This window comes from Nannospalax galili, unplaced genomic scaffold (genome assembly GCF_000622305.1).
Source record: "Nannospalax galili isolate Female #2095 unplaced genomic scaffold, S.galili_v1.0 scaffold228, whole genome shotgun sequence".
NCBI lineage: Eukaryota > Metazoa > Chordata > Mammalia > Rodentia > Spalacidae > Nannospalax > Nannospalax galili.
The window spans coordinates 572,294-595,019 of NW_008357924.1; the positions used below are offsets into that span (position 1 = coordinate 572,294).

General features: G+C 51.6%; 1 protein-coding gene across 1 annotated transcript in view; it reads right to left on the reverse strand.

Moving 5' to 3' along the window:
• The window catches only part of Src (SRC proto-oncogene, non-receptor tyrosine kinase), a 53,774-nt gene that overhangs the window by 29,701 nt on the left and 1,347 nt on the right, over nt 1–22,726 (reverse strand). The window contains exon 2 of the mRNA XM_029557492.1: nt 6,430–6,505. The gene's annotated coding sequence lies outside the window, so the exon portion shown is untranslated. The remainder of the gene's footprint in view (nt 1–6,429; nt 6,506–22,726) is intronic.

The following is a 22,726-nucleotide window of genomic DNA, read 5'->3' on the forward strand; positions in this document are numbered from 1 at the left end:
AGATAAGCAAGTGTGGTGGCCCACTCCTGTAATTCCTGCACTCTGGAGACTGAGGCAGGATCATGAGCTTGAAGCTAGCCTAGGCTACACAGCAAAGACCTGTTGAAAGAGAGGAAGGAACAAAGGGACAGAAGAACAGAAACAGGGGTGTAAGACAACTTCCAGGAACAACACTATCAAACTGGTAACCGGTGAAATGGATGAATGTAAGCATGTATGTACACATGCATGCCACAGAGTATGTGGGGAGGTCAGAGGACAACTAGTGGAATGAGTTCTCTCCTTCCACCATGTGGGTCCCATTGATCAAACTCAGGCATTGGGTTTTCAGCATGTGCCTTTATTTGCTGAGCTATCTCACCAGCCCAATTAGTCATTCTTTTAAATGTATTATGTGTCTATGAGTGTAAGCGTATGTGCATGTGTGTGCATGCCCACAAAGGCCAGAAGAAGGCATTGGATCCCCTAGGGTTAGAGTTACAAGCAGTTATGAGCTGCTCTACTTGGAAAACAGGAACTGAACCTGGGTCCTCTGCAAGAGCAGCAAGTACTCTTTTTTTTTTAATTATTTATTTAATAACCATGTAATTAGAAGAAGCATTTCATTACAACAGCATTGACATATTCAATAACAATTTCCAGAGCTAAGATGCGTCTCCTTCAAAATTGGCTGTAAATTTTTAGGTTTACAGTTGAATTAGTACAGTTACACAATATTGTACTCCATATAAACCCTGTAAGACATAAAATTAAATGAGGTTTTAAACTTTAAAAAAGATCTCCATTTCATTATTAAAATACAGTTTCATACAGAAAAATTCATTTTTAATACAATTGACACTAAGATGTACATGCATTTCTAATCTCTATATATCTGATTATTACTAGTCACAGTCAGTTACTTTCTGAGCTCCTTGGCATCTGAGCATGGATATAAAGTCATCAGGTAGATTTCAATGGTAATGTTTTTCACATCTACTAATTATTAAGGAGCAAATTTTTATGCTTTGAAGAATTTTTTTTTTATACACCCACTTCCCAAATAGCACCCTCCCATAGCCTCCCTCCCCCCACTAGAGCCCTTACACTCTGACATCCCTGCTACTGTCTGCTGTGTTGTTGGCACCCCAGTCATTCCCCACTACTTGCCCTTCTGGTGAATCTAGTCAGCCTATCTAGAGGTCTTTGTTTTAGGAGGGTCAGCGAGCAGCAAGTACTCTTAACTGCTGAGCTATCTCTCCAGCCCCTGAAATTATTAATTTTTTTTTTTTAAATAAAATCTCACTATGTAGCCCTGGCTGGCCTTGAACTCACTATGTAGACCAGGCTGTGAATTAGTGATTTTTTTTTGTTGTTGTTCCTTTCTGAGACAGGGTCTGTCTGTAGTGGACTTTGTTGGTGTGGAGGCTTGAGGAGGGAGTAGTCTCCTCCCAGGATGCTAGAACAGACCGATTAGACAGCTGTCCCTGGAATACCAGTGCAGGTGGGAGTGCCCCCCACTTCATGTTTCTGCGTATATCACAGGAGGTCTCTGACTGGGCCAGTCGCTATGGACTTGGGAGCCCTGTGCTACTTTCTCACTACTGTGGTGGGAAATTCCTGTTTTGTACTGCTTGAGCACTTATCATAGAATCTGTATCTGAGTGCTCACATCTGTATGAACTTCAAACACTCAGCTTTCAATTAAGGCTCTCAGGAGGGAAGTGAAACGGCTCCCCAGCTGCAGAGCCAGAGGACTCCTGGTCTAACCTCGGTTTTTCAGCACCAGTCAAGAAGGGGTAGGGCTACAAGGGTCTCTCTGTAACCCCAGGCTGGCCTCACTCTCACAGAGATCCACCTGTCTCTGTCTCCCAAGTGCTGGGATCAAGGCATTCACCAACACACCCAGCAAATTAGTGATTTTTGTCTTTTTTTTTTTTTTTCGGAGCTGAGGACGGAACCCAGGGCCTTGCACTTGCTAGGCAAGCCCTCTACCACTGAGCTAAATCCCAACCCCAAATTAGTGATTTTTAATCTTCCCTTTAAAAAGAGTCCAGGCCCAGATAGCTTCACTGTTGACTTCCTTTGACCTTAGCCAAGAAGCTGAGAGGAGGCAGACTGGACCAGGCACTCAGGGAGAATCAAGGCCAGTTCTTTACCAGGGCACACCTCTAACTCATCCCATGAAGCCTGCTCTTCAACACCAGAAACACACAAAGACATCACAATAAAATGACAGATGGACCTCCTAGAAATATGGAGGTAAAAATCATGCACAGGGGAGCTGGAGAGATGGCTCAGTGGTTAAGAGCACTGGCTGCTCTTGCAGAGGACCCAGTTTGATTCCCAGCACCCATATGGTAGCTAACAACAGTCTATAACTCCGGTTCCAGGGGATTTGATGCCTTCTTCTGACCTCTACAGGCACTACACGACATGGGTGCACCTGCCTACATGCAAGCAATACATTCATACACATAAAATAAAAATAATAAAATAAAATAAATCATACACAGAATGTGAGCAAACCAGTTCTAGACATATATGAAAAGACCATACAGACCTAAGTATTTGGTGATCCCAGGATATAAGTTTGGTTTCATTTCTGAAAACCAGTGACTGCAACACACCACCCTTCAGAGTAAAGCCACATGGTGACCTCCATGCAATGACCTCAGCTATATGGAAAAGGGATCTGATGAAGCCCCACACCCCTTCAGCACAAAAAACACACAAAAAGGGAATTGGGGGTGCCGGAGGCACACACCTGGGATTCCAGCACTTGTGATGTGGATGCAGGATCATAAGTTTTAAAGCCATCCTGGCCTACAAAGTGAGACTCTATCACAGAAAGGGGGTCAGGAGAAGTAAGACAGGAGGAAGGGGAGAGAGAAGAAACGGGGCAAGAGGGAAATGCCCTCACCTTACAGAGGGCATCTAGAAAAGCCGGGATCGGACACCATCCTAAAGATCAGGAAGAAATAAGCCCAGAGGTCCAGCAGAAGTTGTTTGCGTGTTGTGCATACACACACACACACACACACACACACACACACACACACACAAATAGATAAATAAGAATGTAATAATTTTTTTTTTTTGTCTTTTTGAAATAGGGTCTCCCTGTAGTCCCAGCTGACCTGAACTTACTATGTAGACCAGGCTGGTCTTGAACTCACAAAGATCCACCTGCCTTTGTCTCCCAAGTGCTGAGACTAAAGGCGTGCGCCACCACGCCTGGCCGAATGTAATAAAATTTTAAATAAAATAAAAATAGAGCTGGGGGTGTGACTCAGTGGTACAATGCTTATCAAGCATTTATAAGGCTCTAGGCTTTATCTCTAGACCACAAAATAAATAAATTGCATCTCTATATATTAGCAATCAATAAACCAAAACCAAAATTAATATCTCATAACATCAAAAAATTTGGAAGATTAACAAAAGATATGACTTTTTAAAGACATTTTTAAAAATTTTATGTGTATGAGTATATTGCTCGCATGTATGTAAGTGCACCATGTCGTGCAGTGTCTGAGGAGGTCAAAAGAGGGTGTTGAATCCCCTGGAACTGGAGTTACGGACACTTGTTAGCCACCATGTGAGTTCTGAGAACCAAACCCGGGTCCTCTGGAAGAACAGCCAGTGCTCTTAACCGCTGAGCCATCTCTCCAAGCCCCCAGATACATACTTTGAAAACTATAAAAATTGTTGCAAGAAATCAGTGAAGAGCAAATTAATAGGAAGGGTACCTCTTGTTCATGAGTCACAAGAGCAAATGTTGTTAAGATGGGAAGATGGCTGTCGGTAAAGTGCTTGCCATACAAGCATGAAAACCTGAGTTTGAGCTCCAGAACCCACCACCAGAATCAAGTGCCTCAAAACCAACTATAACTCCTGCTTTAGGGAATCTGACACATTCTTCTAGCCTCTGAGGGTATCCACATGCATGTGTGTGTACAGATACATAAAAACACACACAGATACACAAACACATAAGTGGAGAAAAAAAAAAAAAACAGGGTAACTCAGTGGCAGTGCATACTTGCATGTGTGAGGACCTAGATTCAGACCCCAGCACTGCGATTTTTTTAAAAAAGACCAACTAGACAACAAAGACAACCCAATTTTAAAACGGGCACAGAGCCAGGCAGGATAGTACACAGCTTTAGTCCCAGCACTTCGGCAGCTGGATCTCTGAGGGACCAAGGCCAGCCTGGTCTGGTCTACATAGTGAATTATAGGCCAGCTGGAGCTGTAGGGAGAGCCTGTCTCAAAAAACCAAAAGAAGTAAATACAGGCAAAGGATGCACACAGACAGGCATTTCTCCCAGAAACCAAAACCTGGCCAATAAGCACACAGACAGAAGCTCATGGTCAGAACCTACTGGAAAAGGCAAGTGAATCACGTGAGATGCCATGTCCTGCCCACAGAAGGGCTGTCATCAGAAAGACAACCAGCGCCAAGCACTGTCCCGTACATGCGAGACTCAGACCTTCCTCTACTGCTGTGGTACATTTGGTGACGCGGCACCTTGAAAACACAGCCCAACCTTTCTTCTAAAGGTTCAACAGGGGCTGGAGAGATGACCTGGCCGTGAAGAGCACTGGATGCTCTCGCAAAGGACCTGGGTTCAGTTTGCAGCACCCACACAGCAACTAACAACCGTCTGTAACTCCAGTTGCAGGGATCTAACACTGTCTTCTGGCCTCTGCCAGCATTGCATAACACAGGTGCACTCACATACATCCAGGAAAAACACTCATACACATAAATAAAAATAAATAGAGGAAGAGAGGGAAGGAGGGAATGAGGGAGGGAGGGGGGAGGGAAGGAAAAGATAGACCTACACAAAACTCACCCCTCAATCACCCACAGCCACAGTATTGATTGTGGCCCCACAGTGGAAACAACCCAATGCCCATCAACTGAAAAATAGGTAAACAAGAGTTTCGCCAACTGTGTACGTCCAGAGGAGGAGTGTCAGAGCTGTCAGAGCCTCCGGGCCCACTGTCTGCATTCTACTCAGAGAGTGGAAGTTTGTCTTTTCTCTTTCTGGATCCCTTGACCTGGCTCTCCCGCACTCTGGCACCCTCAGTCTCTATCTGAAAAGTCCCTATCCTATGCAGGCGCTGCAGGCTTCCACCCAGGAGCCCACCTGCTTTCCTGACCTCCGACTCAAAAAACATGACTTTTCTTCACTCCTATCCATCTCCATCCTCCCAGCAACTGACTTCTGCAGCCTGCCCAAGACTGTTGCTTTTCTCTCCAACTCCAATAAGATTGCCCTCCAGTTTCAAAGTAAAATCGGTGCATCAAAGGGACACAGTGCCCCCATGTTTACAGTGACATTGTTCCTAACAGCCAAGGCATGAAAACAAAGAAAATGTGGTACATTGTGATGGAATACTATTCAGCCATAAAAAAACACAAAACTCTGTCACCTGAAACAACATGGGTAGAACTGGAAAGCACATGGGAAGGGAAAACACGCCAGGCACCGAATGACAATTCCCACACAATCTCACTCACATGTGGAGCCTCAAAAATTGATATGGAAGTTAGGATAGAATGGTGGCAACCAGAGGCTGGGGAGGAAAACAGAGAGGAATCGGGAAAGGTTGGTTAGTGGCTAAAAATTTCTAGTTAGGAGGAGGGAGTCCTAGTGTGTCACTGAATAGTAGGTTTCTGAAAGGTAGCAATGCACTGCACATTTCAAAAGGCTGCAAGGGGGACTGGAGAGATGGCTCAGCAGTTAAGACCACTGGCTGCTCTTGCAGAGGACCTGGGTTCAATTTCCAGTACCCACATGGCAACCTACAACTATCTATAACTTCAGTTCCAGGGAAATTCAATGCTCTCTTCTGACCTCCACAAGCATTGCATGACATGGGTGCACTTAAATACATGCAGGCAATACATTTATACACATAAAATAAAAATAATAAATAAAATATTTTTTAAAAACTGCAAGGAGGGCCGGGTGTGGGGGCATACGACTGTAGACCAGGCTGGCTTTGAACTCACAGAGATCCACTTGCCTCTGCCTCCCAAGTGCTGGGATTAAAGTTGTGTGGTACCACACCCAGCACAAATTGTATTTCTATATTTCAGCCCCAAATCCAGAACCAGCCCCAGCCTGGTAGGAGAGAGAAGAGAGCCAGAGGGGGTGGAATACACACATACTACTCCAAAGGAAATTTTGATAAGATCTACCCAAATTACAACATCAGAGGATCATGAGTTCAAGGCCAGCCTGTGCTATATACAGTGAGTTGGAAGCCAGCCTGGATTACATATTGAGTTGGAAGCCAGTCTATACTATGTAGTGAGTTCAAGGCCAGCCTGGACTACCTTGAGTTGGAGGCTAGCCTAGGCTACATAATGAGTTCAGGCCAACCTGTACTACATGAGATCCTATCTCAGAAACTGGCATGCACACAGCCTACCTGCCTTCTCAGATCCTGACTTGGCCTGGCATGGCTCCTCAGGTCACTGGCACACTCTCAGCCTCTGTGTTCCGTCCTGCAGAGGGAAAGATGACAGTGACCAGTGACATTCCCACATGGCTGTAACAAGGCTCTCCATGTGCAGTTCTGCAGGTTACACACGTCACTATGGACATCAGGTGACTGTTTCAATCACCCAAAGCCTCAGAGTGAGTGTGCAGAGAGCAGCAAGCAGTGTGCTCCAGCGGCAGACTGGGGAGGTTTCCTGCAGATGCAGACTGAAGCAGAACTTGTGGGGACAGGGTCCCCACAGCAGGGAGGGCAGCATCTCCAGCATGTAAGAGTCCAGGGCACTCATCCCTGTGCACTCACTGGCTGCATCAGTCCACTAGGCTAAGTACCTACTACATACTAGCTCACTGCAGCCAGGGGACTGAAGACATAAGGAAAGAACCATAAAAGGTACAGTGACAGGAACAGTGGGGGCTGGGCAGAGCATTGCCCAGACCACACCAAACATAGACTCAGAGAGGTCAAGGGACTGCCTCTTGTCACACAGCAGACTCCGCTTCTCAAAGCATACTCTCTCAGCCCCCTCTGCCCTTCCTTAAGCCCAAGGAGGGGAGACCCCAGAACACATCTAAACTGGGGGGGCTCTCAGAGGAGGGTAACTCAAAGTACACTCCACTCAACAACACAAACCCAGGAGGCCCCACCCCAGCAGTGTCATCAGCTCCCTTTTGTAGAAGAGGCTGAGGAACCAAGAAGTTTGACTAGTTGCCTAAGGTCACACAGCAACACAGCATTGGGGGAGAACATGCTGGGACTGTCAGAGCTCCACAGTCTCCTATAGCCCAGGGCCCATCCTTGAAGGCACACGGCAGGACCTGTGTCAGGTACCATCTCTTCCCTCCAGCTGTCCTCAGCAGGACCAGGAATGTCTCCTGGTAACAGAAGCACCATTGGGCACTGGGAGAGTGGGTATGGGTGCTATGTGGGAATGAGTGAAGAGGTGGCAGGTACAGAGGGTGGTGCACAGTTTCCCGTAGGACCTATACAGCTAGGTAGGGGATGGCACCATGGTTTGGGGGTTCTGGGCAAGTCCTTCAAAGCATCCTTTGCTGTCACTCTGGGTGGCAGCAGAGGCATAGTCCAAGCCCATGGGCTGCCATGGCAAGGGACTTTACTCTGACCCCCATAGTCAGCTCCTGGTTCTCACCATAACCTGGTCACATAAGGACAACCAGTGTGTCTGCCCCCAGAGACGACAGGAGACACTCAATGAAGCCATCAGATGCCAGGCCACCATCCAAGACTACCTTAGACCAGCTGAGGGCTCCGCTGTCTCCAAGCCCCCTCCCCAAGGTCACTGGTCCCAGCTGGACTCACAGAGAGTCCAGAGCCCATGGGCCAGCTCATTCTTTTAAAGGAGAATAGAAGCTGGACAGAGGGGTACACATCATGGGCCCCAGGTAGCCAGGCTGATGTAGTCTTCCCTCCACCTCCCAGGCCAGTGAGGACCACCTAGAGGGAGGGAGCGAGCAAGAGAGAATATGGGGCTTAGGGCTGGGTACTCAGCTGACATATAGACAGGTCTCCATCAGTTATCATCTGTGGTAGGCTAGAGGACCTGGGAGGGTATCACCCCACAACCGTCTCACATGTCATGGCCAACCCAAGAGCAGGCATCTCTCCTGATATTTTTTTCCTATTTCCTCATGCTGGTGAAAAGCTCCTGGAAGGTAAGCATCTTGCTGCAGATTCTATCTCCTTTCTCCTCATGCAGGTGGGAAGCTCCCCAAAAGCAGGCATTGCTCCTGATTCTTTTCCTTTTTCCTCATGCTGGTGGGATGCTCCCCAAGGGCAGGCAGCACTCCTGGTTTTTCCCTTTAACTTTATCAGTGGGACTGCTTGCTCACCTGGGTGTTCTTCCACACACAGCTTTGGAATGTGTTAAGGACACTGAGATGAAGAAATATGTAGTGAGGACTGAGGTTCACTTAGCACCTACTATGTGCCTTTTCCAGGCTGGCCTCAAACTCACTTCATGTAGCCCAGGATGACTCTGAGCTTCTAATCTTGCCTTCGCCTCCCATGTCCAGTTTACGTGATGCTTGGGACCCAGGGCGTTGTGCATGTTAGGCAAGCATTTTATCAACTGAGATACATTCTCAGCCACTTTTTATGGGTTTTCTTGTCCTTAGCCTCCCAAGTGCTGGAACTCTATTATACAGATGAGGCACAGATATTTACCTGCCTCTGCCCCTCGAGGCCTGGGATTATAGGCATGCACACCATGCCCAGCCCCTATGTGTCATCCCCTAAAGCCCATTTTACAGATGAGGAAGAAGCAACTGGGTCAAATGATGAGCCTAAAATCCCATCTTGAGGCAGCTGGTGATGGTGTAAGCCCCCCTTGGCCCTGACCCTAGCCCCAGCATCTCCTAAAGCAGGCTGCTCCAGGGGCTGCTGGGAAAGGCTCTCAAAGAAGAGCCTGAGGCTGGATTGATCCTTCCTGGAACACAGCCTGGGGTGGGGAGTGGTGTAGATAGGACTGGGACCTTTCTGCTAGGGTTCACACCACCCTCTTGAGGCTCTCAGCAACCCTGGAGCAGGCTGAGGCCATATGGCCTTATACCTGAGGACAGGGAAGGCCTCTGGCCAGGAAGCCCTGCCTCTCCACCCTGCCCCAGGAGGAGGCAGGGAGGGGAGACAACAGCACTGGGAGATAAGGAGGTATGGCCAGGGTGTTCTCAGCTTAAATGAGGAGCTGCCAGCCTGAGGGACACCCCAAGACAGTTCGTTCATGAGTCCAGGTCAGGGAGGACTCCATCAGCATCACTGTGTGACCCTGGGCAGACCACACATCACCTGGGCCTCAGTCAGTGCCCAGGGCACAGAGGCCCCAGGAGACCAAAGATCAGGGGGTAACCCTGGTGGCTCACTGAGGTGACAAGTTCCATTCAGTCCTCTCCCAACCTCTCCAAGGTCATCTGGCTGCCCCTCCCTGCTAGTGACAGGCAGATGGGCCCTGAAGGGTGCTGCCAGCCAGGCCCTGCCCACGGTGCCCGCTGTTCCCTGCCAGCAGCTCTAGCTGCTACTCAGCTCTGAGAACATAGTGCCCCCTCCTCCCCGCCCACACCCAGGTGGCATCTCCCTTGGGGACACGGGTGGGCAGGAACACCAAGTAGCCAGGCCCCACAGCAAAAGCAGTCCTGGCTCCAACCCCCATTGCCCTAGCCCACAGGTGCCTAAGGCAAGAAGGGCCAGTCTCTCCTCTCCGTGAACTAGGGACAGGGCATGTAAGCATGACTGGGGTGGAGGGCAGTGGTCAGCAAGATGGTTCAGACCGTTAACACCCATGCCTGCTGGGGACCACTGCTTCCATCTCCCTTCCCCCTCCCTCCCACACTGCTTCACCTTCCCTATACAATCCTCCAGCACACGCCCTTCACTCCATGAAAGCTCCGAGATACTCTCAGGGGCTGATCACAGGCAGTTCCCAGCCTCACCTATCCTTACCCAGATGAAAAGAGGCACCCCTCTTTTTCTGGGCCAACAGAGCCCCCTTGGGTCCTTCCTCACTGTGTGACCAAGGGAAAGTTTCTCTACCACTCTTTGCCTGTTTTCTCTCATAAAATCCAGATAAACAAAACAGCCATGAGTATGAATGCGTTCCTATCGTGAAGGCCCGAGACTAAGCCTGGAGTCCAGCAAGCATGCTGTGTGCCCAATGCCCATCAGAGCAGCAACCACGAGGCACTGAGCACCCACTACGCCCTGCACTCGGCATGGAACCCAGTGGAGCAGTGGGCCAACTGACCTGCATCAGCCTTTCCAGCAAAAGGCATCTGGGGGGAGGAGGAGGGAAGTGACAGGGAAGAACTGTGAGCTTTAGTTATTATGGATCCGTGGCTACTTAGCGCTCCTTTTAGAGGTACAAAACGTGCAGGTGAAGCAGTTCAGAAATCCACTCTAGAATGTGAGGAGCAGCAGGGAGGGGGAAGGAGGGGCCAGGGGCTCTGCAATGGCTCCAAGGTGCAAGGTCTCCACAATACAGAAAGATGATGAGCCCATTAACGAAAAAGAATTAGGCCTGATTCTCTCACCCCCTCCCAACAACTACTCCAGACTGCACAACCCCTTTTTCCTGCCCACGGCACATCTGCCCCTGCATCCACCATCTGTTCTGCAGCTAGCAGCCAGATGCACCCAGCACCTAATGTGGCCCCACCATACTCTCAGTCCACAGCCCACTTTCACACTGTGGTCGTCAAGCCTCCCTGCTCCTCCCTTTGGGTCCTACTGCCCTCCTCACCCTCTATCTTCTTCCTGCTTACTCTGTCCCCCAGCCTCTTGCTGTTGCTCCAACACGCCAGGCATGCCCCTGCCTCAGGGCCTTTGCACTGGTGTTCCCTCCCTCCAGTCATATACCCACACCCACTCCCAGCACCTGCCAGCCCTTCAACATTAGTTCCTTCCCTGGCCACCCACCTAACAGCAGCCCATCCATTTCCCAGATGGCATCTCAAACCCCTTCCCTAGTTTATGCAGGATCCACAGCACTTGGCTCCCTCTTAAGAGACCACGCACACAGATCCTTTGTTTGCTGGGTTTCTATTTCCTCTACTGGACTGTGACCACTGAAAAAGAAGGGATTGGTGTCCAGCTGGTGATTCTTTACTGTATGGATAGATGATGGATGGATAAGTGTGTAGATGGATGGATGGATAGATGGAAGGTTCAATGGGTAGGTAGATTACATGGACAGATGCCAGATAGATGCCAGATAGATAGATAGATAGATGATAGATAGATAGATAGATAGATAGATAGATAGATAGATAGATAGATAGATAGATAGACAGATGACTCGATGCGTGTGGGGGCTAGATAGACAGATGGATAAGACAGATGGGTAAGTAAATACATGGATAGGTAGGAAGATAGATGGGTGGATGGAAGACGGCTGGGAAAGTGGGTGGATAAGTAGACAGATAGGTAGGTAGGCAAGAGAGTGAATGTATGGGTGGGTAGATAGGTGGATGGATGGACCCTGTCCAAGCCCCCTAGGAAGAGATAGCAGGCCTAGGCCATAGAGCCCATGCCCTGACCCCTGCCCTCCCTGTACCCTGTGTGGTACATGTTCCAGTAGAGCCTCTAACCACCCAAATTACAGTGGCTGTCAAGTGCAAAGCCCCAAGCCCCACCCAGCACAGGCCTGAGCCAGGAACTCAGCTGGGAGTGGGAAGAGCATGTTTGCCAAGTGAGTAAGGAGTGAGCCAGGAGTGAGTGGGGGCCATTGGGGGCCATCCGAGGGCCACCGCAGCCTGAACATGCCTGGTCTGGCATTCACAGAGCAGGCATGCTAGGGGCTGTCCGGCTTCAAACTGGCTTTGCCAGTGCCACTGGGGAGGAACACCTGCAGGCTCCAGCTGGTCCTGCAAATGCAAAAGGGTGCTTTTAGACCCAGGACCTGCAGCCTGGGAAGACATATGAACCTCAGGCCACAGAACCCCAGTGCAGCTAGGAATGTAGCCTAAGACAAGATTGCAAAATTGAGGTTGTTTTGTCTTGCTTCTATTTTTTGTTGTAATTCAGTGGAGGCTCTGAAGCATGAACTTTGTAAATGACAAACTGTGTCTTAATGTCAAACAGCTGGACACTCTGTGAAGGAAGGGAAGTAGGTAGAGACTGAAGGGCAGAGGGAGCTGCTGGACACTCTGTGAAGGAAGGGAAGTAGGTAGAGACTGAAGGGCAGAGGGAGCTGCTGGACACTCTGTGAAGGAAGGGAAGTAGGTAGAGACTGAAGGGCAGAGGGAGCTGCTGGACACTCTGTGAAGGAAGGGAAGTAGGTAGAGACTGAAGGGCAGGGGGAGCTGGGTCCTGGGATTGGGCAGCAGGTAACACGGCAGAGAAACTCTGACCTGCTCCACCTGGCTAGGAGGCTTTCTGTAGACCCTGGTACCTTTCTGGGCTCAGTTTCCCCATATGGAAAAAGGTACTGGGCATTGATTCCAGGAACCTTTAACCCCAAGGTGCTGAGGTCAATGAAAGAATGCACTCACAACTCCAGTCCTGCCTCACTGCCAGCTGAGTGTGCAGCCCTCACACCGACTCTAAACACCTGCAGGGACTGAACACTTGCTTTTTGGCCTGTCCACTTTCCCCACCAGACTGTGAGTAGGGACTTCCACTGTGCCCACTGTAGAGGAAACTGAGGCTCAAGTCATATGGCAGGGTAGTATCTAAACCCTCCAGCCTGGAGGTGCACTGGGTAGCACAGCCCCCAAAGAAGATCCAGGCTAGGAGACAGGTATACTCCAAAGCTGCTGGCTGGAATTTGGGGAGCAGGGTCTATATTCCCCCAAAACCATAGGTTCCCTAGGCCTTGCATTTGAGTGTCCAAGTCCAGCTCTGCCCCACTCAGGGAAGCCACTCTGATCCTCAGTTTCCTGTCCTCACATAACCCAGTCACAAACTCCCAGCTCCAAACACCCTGAAATCACTTCCTTCTTTCTCCCCATGGCCACAGCCCCTTACCAGGCCCAACTGGGGTAGAGAACCTCTGAGAAATGCCAATCTGAATTTGTCAAACCTCAAGCCCCTCATAGTCCGTACCCCTACAACAAAGGACTAAGTCCTTACAGGGGCCCCAAGACCCAACTGACCACCATACCAAGTCCCCCCTGCCCCCTTTCCCTCATTTCCTTCTACCTGTACTGGTCCACAATCTCCCCTTCCCTAGGAACACAGCATGCTCCTACCTCAGGGCCCTTGCACATGCCATTCCCTCTACCCACAGTACATTCTACCTACTCCACACCACTCTTCACTCCCTCACTTCCTTTGGGTCTTCAGGATGCATGCCACCTACCCCAACAGGGCTTTCAAAAGCAGCACCCCCAGTCAACTCCACTCTCTTCCAGTCTCAGCACAGAAGCTACCTCCTCAGGGACCTCCAGGATCCCTCAGCCTCCCTGAGGCCTCTACTTCTTTTCTGACCTGGACCTCAGCTCTGATGGCAGCAATCTCAGTAAGTACAAGGCCACCTGTGCCCCCTCACAGATGAATACTCAGGTGGCAGGTGGCATGATCATACTAACATGTTGCTTGGACTCTTGGTACACCTTCAGGTCAAAACAGACAGTTACCAAAAGCACAGGACCCAGCAAGGGGAAGGTGCCTGGAGGAGGGAGGGAGGAAGGGAGAGAAGGAGGGAGGAAAGGAGGGAGGGAAGAAAGATGGATGAATGGGAAGATGAATGAATGGATGGAAGGATAGATGAGCGGAGCATCCACAGAACCTCAAGAATTGCCAGGGACACCTGGGACCCAGAGAAGTGGTCCAGACAGAGAAGAAACACTGAGCTCCCAGCTAGAGCCAGCCAAGGTAGCGAAGCTGTGCAACTCACTGGGTTCCCAACCTCAGCCTCAGAAAGCTCCTTCTCGCAGGGGACTGAGTGCAGAGGAGGGGCAAGAAAGTCCTGCTCCCCAGGGAGGGGGCTCCCGGGCTCCATCTGTCTCACCACAAAGGAGCTTTGTCCTCAGAGCTGAGAGCCCAGGGCACCCGGAAGCTGCCCCTTGGCAGCCCAGTAAGACTGCGGCTTGGAGCCAGGTCCTCCCAGGGCTGTACAACACTGGGGACAGGCTTTCAGAGCCTCAGCTCCATTTCCGCAGGTGGAGAAACTGAGGTTCTGAAGGGCAAAGTCATTTGGCCAAAGCCTCCAAGCTGGGTTAAAGCAGGCTTCAAAGTCAGGCCTGTTGGGCCCCACAATGGACATCAGCAGTTCTCAGCCCATGAGGAGCTCTAGGGGGATGGACTGTGCCCTGTGAGGTTCACCCAAAGGGAGGGAGGCTGGGGCCTAGGCCAGAGCCCACCCCAGGTGCCTGCAGAACCCGCCACTGGGGCTAGCACAGGATTCCCACACACACTTCCTGCGGGGGCAGCATGCCTGAGAGATGCTGTATGGCAGGGGCCTGTGGCATACCCCCTCCCTGCCCCCAACTCCCGTGACTCCCAGACTCAGCCAGTGGCACAGCCAGTTCCTGCCTGCTCTCCACACCCATCTGTTCTCAGCAGGGCTCCCTGGGCCACCTCAGCAAGGCCACCCTGCCTGAACCAGCCATGACCCACAGAGCTGTGTACGCCCATCTCCCAGGGGCTTCCTCACAGCCCAAGGCCACGTGTAAATGCCTCAGCATGCACTTGGGGCCTCCAAGAGGACACCATGTCCAAACCCTGGCTTCCAGAGCTCAAAAAGAGCTCACTCATTGTACCATCAAACTCAGCTCCATACCCAGACCCTAGTCCTTCCATGGGGGCCCCAAAGCTCTTCCTTGTAAGGACTCCCTGACTCACTCCCTCCACAGCCACAAGCCAGCCTCTGCCCTCTGCCCAGGCAGGGGCTCTGATCCCCATCTTGAACCCTAGTCCCACTTCGCCTCTGTCCTCCACCCATGCCTACTCTACTTCTATCACACTGAGCCAAAGTCTGAATGTGCTGGAGTAGGTTTCAGGCCCAGCTTCAGAGCCCCTTCTCTGCAGCCCCAGGATATGGACACACACACACACACACACACACACACACAGACTACGTCCTCTCTGCCTTGGTTTCTGGGTTCCTTCTTCCCAGCGTACCTTCACCCTTTTTTCTCATGAGCTTCTGCTCACCCTTTAAGACCCAAGCAAGGTATCACCTCCTCTGGGAAGCCCTCCTGGCATTGTATTAGGCTGTAATTATTCCTGTGGAGCCTAACTTCACAGTAGGGCAATGACCAAAGTCTGTATCTGGCTCCCCCAGAAAATAAGTTGCTCTCAGAGAGCCCCCAGCATCCCATCACAGTCTCAGACATCACCAGCCACTAACCAAGGCCTATGTAGTGATCCAGGGACGGAGCTCCAGGCAACTCCAAAGGTAGCCAAAGTCTGCTCTGGCCTTTAAGCCCAAGGGTTTAAGGTGTGGGCAGAGTGGGTGGAGGGGGAGCTGTCTACAAACGGCCAACTGGTAACTAAACCCACGTTGCTTCTAAAACTAGGGCACAGGATTGAAACGGGAACAGCAGAATTGTCCCCAAATAGAACAGTGGCTCATCTGGTTCCAGGCCTTGGAACACCTGGTGGGGTGCGGGTGGGGGTGCAGGAGGCTGCTCTAAGGCTCCAAGAGGAGATATACTTTGGAGGGTACGGCAACATGGGTGATACTGGCAGTTGCCCACCTCACTCAGGGCCCAACCAAGTCCTAGAGTAGAGACCCACTTAACTCACAAGCCCCCAGGGCTCATGGACCACCCCACTTGGAAGCCTTTCATCACACCACCCCAAACACTCTCTCCTCCCTGCCAGTTAGGAGCCTACCCTGCTTCAGCTCCTTACTAACCTTGGGGACTCTGGCACAGCTCAGGACAAAGTCCACAGGGCACAGTCCAGCCAGGCAGAGTCCCACCCCACCCATGATGGCAGGTAGCGGAGCCACCTGAGTGAAGAGAACTGTGTTTCCCTAGTCCTCCCGCATCCTGGGTCGCTCTGCATCTATTCACAGAGGAGTTGGAAGGTGGGCACCATCTGCCTCTTGTCTGATCCTCAGAAGAAACAGATCAGCTTTGCCCCTTCCATACCGTGTGACCCCAGACAAGTCACTTCACCTCTCTGGTCACTGACAAGTCGAGGCACTTCAGAAGAGGAAGAGACTGAGGACTTGGGAAGTAGTGCTCCGCCGCCCAAGCACAGAGAGCTCCTGACAGGAGCCCAATCTGAGGCCAGTTTCCTCATCTGCCTATCTTCCTCCCAGTCCTGCTGGGGGTGCACTGGTGACCACATATACATGTTGTGAACTGTATACAAACTGTGAAGTGCTGCACCCTTCCCTTGGGAGTGATAATTACTGTACATTTCCTTACAAGTAGAGGTTTTAAACCCAAAGACTTGCCACCTGTAGGCAGAGGTTGACACTTGATGGAAGGAAACAAGGGGCAGAGGCACAGAGGAAAGACAGCAAGTGGCCCTACTGGAGCCAGAGGTACCTTGGCCACTAGAGGGCACTGTGCAAGAGTAGGGTACCTAGCCAGGTACAACAGCACATCCTGTAATTCCAACACTCAGAAGGCTGAGGCAGGAGAATCACTGCAGCTACAAAGTGAGTTCCAGGTCAGCTTGGACTACAGAGCAAGACTTTGTCTCAAAGAAAAAATTGAGTGGGGGACCTGCACAGGCAAAGGCATGGGGATTCAACAAGCTAAGGTATCCAGGATGCTGGCCAGCAGCTCACAGAGTGTTCATTGAGTACCCCCACAACAGAAATACGGGAGAAGTGAGGCTGGGGCTGAGGGAGGAGCTCTGCCCAGATCAGCAACATCTCCAGGACCCCTCTCTGAGCCTCTGCTTCACTCCACCAAAAACAAGGTGAGAGCACCTTGGATCCCCGGCTGTGCGGGTCAACGCGAAGCACCCACTGCCCAGGTGGCAGATACCCCTGAGGACATGAGTCCACACAGTAAGAGGGTCTCAGGCACTTTGGTCAGGGGGCAGATATGTGGTCAGGTCTGGGGCAGGTCAGGGCGAGACAGGATGCAGGCTCAGGCTTGAGGTAGCTAGATGAAGGCGGCAAGCTTCCAATAAATACAATCACTTCTAGACTCATGGAACATGCCAACCACAGACCAGGGTGGCCAGTGACAGCCCTGGGGGTTCCTGGATCAATTGGCCTTCCTGCTCCACCACAAAATCACCTTCCATCACACTCTCAAAAGCAGCCAACACTTGTTGAGTGCAGTCCTGTGTCTGAGCACTGGACGCACAATGTCATACTCCAAAGTCATGGTGCCTTTTCAGAGCTGTACTGGTGCTTCACAGATGGGGAAACTGAGGGCTCAGGGCAGTCATTGTCCCACAATTAGACAGAGCTACCAGGTAGCAGAGCCCAGATTCAAACCCAGAGCCAACTGCCTTCCAAGGCCTCATGAGAAGGCCATGCACTTTGACCATCTAAGACCTGACAGCCAAGGCTGCAGGCCCAGAAAAATCAGAGGCACCCACACTCTCCCTGGAAACACATCAGCCACATTGGGGGCACTCAGCAAAGGTGAGGTGTCCATAGTCACCCAGAACCCAGAGGTCAAAGCTCATACCTCACTTTCTGGGTAACTACACCCAGTCCTTAGCCTCTCAGAGCCTTGGCTCTTCTTCCATGTAAGAGGAATATAGTTCTGTCCACCCCAGGATGGGGAATGGATACAGTGGATCACCCTGCTGTGGTCCAGCTCTAGAGAACATAACATGTAGATACTGGCATCAAATAAAATCAAACCCATAGAGTGACCTGAAGTCAGCAGGGACATCACACTTTCTGATGCCATTCCAACCCAGTTTCTAACCCCCAGTGTCAGATTCAACTAAGTTGGCAAGTTGAAGCAGGTTCAAGGATGTTGAAGGACCTATGTCTACCATCACCAAATAATGGCAGACACCCCCCACTCATCCTGAATATCCCACTCACCCAGCCCCAGTCAGTAACCCATCCTAGAGCCTGTGCTCTGTAGATAAGGAAACTGAGGAGCAGAGCAGGAAGGGACTAATCTCTCAATTTCTTCTCCCTTCTAAGTTTCTCTTTTTGTTTTAGAACTCCTCTGAGTAGTTCTGAGGGAAGCCCAAGGACCCACAGCAAGGACTAGTGGGATGGAGGGTCTGGTTTTCCACTCTGAGATTCTCCCCAGTTTCCTAGCGAGTCATGCCACCTGTATGGTCAGGGGCAAGCTGGCTGGTAGGGACAACCAACCCTTGGCTCAAAAGAGAAAAATGTTGGTACTTTCTTCCTTCCAGCTTGGGTGGCTTGCCTTGGGTCTTTCTCCTTCATTTCCCTTACAGCGAAGGAAAGTTTTAGAGAGATCAGGGATGACAAATTCATATCACAAATGCAACGCTTGCTCTGCTTCTGTCCAGAGCAGACATTACTAATCTATCACAGCACTATTTCCCATGAAGCCAACATTGGGCTTTAGAATGTTTCTCAACATAACACTTCAGGCTTGTGGGACCCAAGTCCAACTCCCTGTCCTTTCTCAAGGAGGGAAAGATATAATAAAGTTTACAGAGCATCCTATAGATTCAAGCTGGTAAAACTGTTAGCAGAGACTGTGCTTTGACTCCAGGCTTACAGCTAGAATAAGGCCTTGAACACAACAGTGGCCTACACCAGGCTTCCTGGCCCATGAGGACTGAGGTAGAACCAGCCCTACTAGCTGGACCTCTCCTCAGCCCCACTAGCTGAAAGCCCATTTTACAGCATCAGCCTTGTGTCACAGGAAGGGGGACAAGCCCCTAGAGGAAGCAGGACCTCAGCACATGCCTGGCTCTGCCCTGCTTATATTTATTGAGCACCTAATGTGTGCCCGACATCATGTTCCATCCCCCTTGGAACATCCTGGGAGCCATGAGTCACTGCCCCACTTCATGGATGAGGAAACAGAGGCTTCTCTAGAGGTGGTAAGATACCCTCTCCCCAGGAAGCCAGAGAGATTTCCCAGGGAAATGAGGGGTACATAGAGGGCAGAGCAACAAGAGAACATAAGAAGGCCAGAGAGAAGCAGGACCTCAAACAGGCTGTGGTTCACAACTGGGCCTCCATGCAGGGCCTACAAGGGTTCTCAGGCCCCAGGGGCACTAAGTTCTAGATGTGGAATTCAGAATTCTACTGGTAGACCGTGGTTGTCACCTAGGAACCCCCAGACAAGTGGCCTCTCCCCTCTAAGCCTTAGTTCCCATCTGGAAAGCCAGCCCATCTCACCTGCATGGTCCCTGTTCAGCTTTCTGACACATGAAAAGGGTACCACAGGGCTCACAGTCACCCAGCACAGAGGTGCCCTTAACTACCGGCATCCTCTCCTAGACCAGCCCTGCCTAGATAGGGAGCTTCAGACTGTAGAGTTAAGGCCACAGCCACACAAGTGGCAAACCCAGGCCCAAAGAGACCAACAGACTTCCCACACCACACAGGGTAAACAGGTTCCATTTTCTGAGTATCTGTTAATGCTGGGCACAGTACCCTCCCTAACCCTAACCTGAAAGGAAGAGATGTATTGTCCCCATCTTCAAGATGAAGAATCTGTCAGAAAGATCCAGTGAAGGCTACAAAGACACAGCAGGCAGGACACTCAGCAGTCAGAGAACTCAAACCCAGGCCCAGCAGACACACAAGCACTTATATCTCTATCTCCCTGGATGACTCTCTCTGCTCTCCAGTTCATTCCTGTTTACTACCATCCTCTATTGTGCTTCCTGATCCCTGGCTCTCATACTCCCTGGCTTTCCTGGGTTGGACTCTCACTCTGCTTTCAAAGCTCAGTCTCATCCAGCCAGATATCTATGCCATCAGCTCTGTACCTTGGCCTCCAGCTTAAGCTGGTTCACAAAGGGGACACCAATTAGTCCCTATGTAAAATTGGAGGCCAAGCTCCTCCTCCAGGTCTCCCAGGGGCCCTTACAGGTCCCAGGCCTGATAACAGGCCTTGTTTGACCTCTCCCCAGCGCCCTCCATTCTCAGGGCCCCAGCTTCACAGCTTTCTCCTCAACAGCCACACTCCCACCACCTCAGGGCCTTTGCACACACAATTCCCTCTGCCTGGCAAGTAGATCTCCTAGCTTCATGGCAGGCCAACTCCTACACATTTCCTTCAAGATTTCTCTGTTCCGCAGGCCTTGCTCTTATCACACCAATGATTATATATTAATATATCTAGCAATTTGCTACTTGGCTCATCCTCCATATTCCAGTTTCTAGGAGGCCAATGACTTATTTACAGTTCCCTAGCAAGTCCCCAGGCGAATGACCTTTTGAGCAGACGGGAAGAACACCTGCCCAGCTGCATTCTTTGCTGGCTGGTGGCCCCTTCCCCCAGTTCAGGACCCTCCTCCAGGCAGCTGCCAAGCCTCCTACCATAAAGCTGCTTGTGCAGATTCACAGGTGCTAGTGAGTGCTCAATATGTGGACAGGGTCAACAGAACACCAGAGGGAAGAGGAGGACAGGATCACTTAGCCAAGCCCTCTCTAGATCCTGGAGCTTAGGGGACCCAGACATGCCCCACTCACTCCCATCCCCAGATGACGGGAAGGAAGCCCAAGCAGGAGCTAGCCTATGTGCTGTAGGTTGAGGGGACCAACACTACAGAAGACAGGAGAGGGTGGGGCGGGACTCCTGAAAAAGGTAGGGTTCCCCTAAGCCTGAAAAGAACAAGCTTCAACATGCAACTGGTCGGGGGGCTGGGGAGAGAGTGGGAGATGCTAGGAGGGATAACATGCCCAGGACCTAAGGCAGGCAGTCAGCTGAGAGAGGTAACACACTACAAGTCACTTCCCCCTGTGGAAAGGCCACCTCACTAGGACAAACCGCATCCACCAGAAGGGCCTGGTGGCTCCCACCAATCACTGGGAGCTGGGGGAGTGTACACAACTTTTCCAACAATGCTTTGTGCCTGACCCCCATACTACACAGCCTTCAATGTTGTTGCAGGATTCAAGGACAGCCAGAGAGCACCTCTAAAGAAAGGCTCTAGAGCTGGAGAGATGGTTCAGTGGTTAAGAGCACTGGCAGCTCTTGTAGAGGACCTGGGTTAGATTTGTAGCACCCACACGGTGGCTAACAACCGTCTGTAATTCTAGTTCTAGGAGAGCCAACACCCTCTTCTGGGCTCCACGGGCACATGGCACACATACAGGCAAAACACTCATACACATAAAATAAAATTTTAAATATTTAAATATTAAAAATTTTAAAAGTCTAGGCTCTAATTCCTGTTGCAAACTGTGGGGCCTTGGCCAAGTCACTTGGCTCTCTGAGGCCCCATAACCTTATACCCTCGGAGTCCAGTGGACATCAAGCTCCATTGTCTTTACTGATTTATCTATGTGGTTCTGGGGTTGGCACCCAGGGCCTCTGGCATGCTAAGCATGAGCTCTACAACTGATCTCCCTCACAGCTCAATTGTTCATTTCATTCCTGACCCAACTGAGGCCAGAGGGAGCCCAGGACTCCTTGAATTCACACAGCTGTGGGAAGCAGGAGGGTGGTCAGCTGTTTCCTTTTGGAGGGGCGCTGGGGCACCTTCTGAGGCACCAAGGCACTCTCTTCTGCAGGTGGCTCTGCCACAGCCAGCACCCTCATACCCCAGCCATCTTGGGCAGGTTCCAGGATGGACTCATCTATTGAGCCCTTGAGGTGACATGCCAAGTGCCCAGCTGCAGAAGCACAAGTAGTAACAGTCCACGAAAGACCCCACTGGGGATGTGGGGAATCCATAGGGCAGCCTCTTGGCAGAGATCACCGGGGAAAACAAGAGGCTCTAGTGCCTTGACTCCACAGCCAAGGATAAGAAGAGGGACCCTGGCACATCTTGGAAACTGTCTGACCTCAACCCAGGAGGCCCAGGCACAACTACTGCATCTATTGAACAGCCTGTGAGACTCCAGAGACCTTGTCCGGAGCCCCACAAGTCTCACACATCTCTGTCCGCTTGCCTGTGTCTGAAGGCCCCAAGGGGCTTAAGGGATACCCATGGATCAGTCCCTTCCGGTTACTCTACCCTCCAACCAGCCCAGCAATACTAGTTAGAGTGCAGGCAATGGTCCCAGGATACACAGCACAAGTGGCGGCCCTGGTGGGGGCACAAACTCACCTCCGGTACCTGTTCGGGTGGGCAAGTGGACCTAGTCGCGATGGTGAAACCCCAAAACTTTTGCCAACTTCTGAGCCGACCAGTCGCTGGGCCTGCTCAGGGGCGAGGCTGGGGGCTGAGGGGGACCGAGGACAGTGTGGCCCAGTCCTTCCAGGGCAACAGCACCAGGCCCTACCAGAGGCCCCCACGCAACACCCAAGGAGAGCGTGTGGCTGGTCGGACGCCTCCGCCCCGGCGCCCCTAGGCGCGCCCCGCACCCACCCTACCCCCCAACCGCCCACTCGGGGCCGGGGGCGCTGGGCCCGGCAGCAGCGGCCGTAGGCTACACCGATCGACCGAGATTTCAGCCGTGGCCTAGCGGGGCCGGAGCCCCAGCAGCCGAGCACCCCGCACTCCCGGACTCCGCGCCCCGCCCGGTCTCCCCCCGCAAGCATCCCAACAAAAGGCCGCGCCGGGCAGGTCCCCGCGGCCACCGCGCGGCCCGTGGCGGGGAGTGGGCAGGGCCGGAGCCCGGGGCCCGGGGGACGCTCACCTGCACGGCGGCCGCGGGCTCCCGACGCGCCGGGCGGACCCCCGGCGGGGCGTGCGGCTCTGGCGGACGGCGGCCGGGGGGATTCCGGGCCGGGAGAGA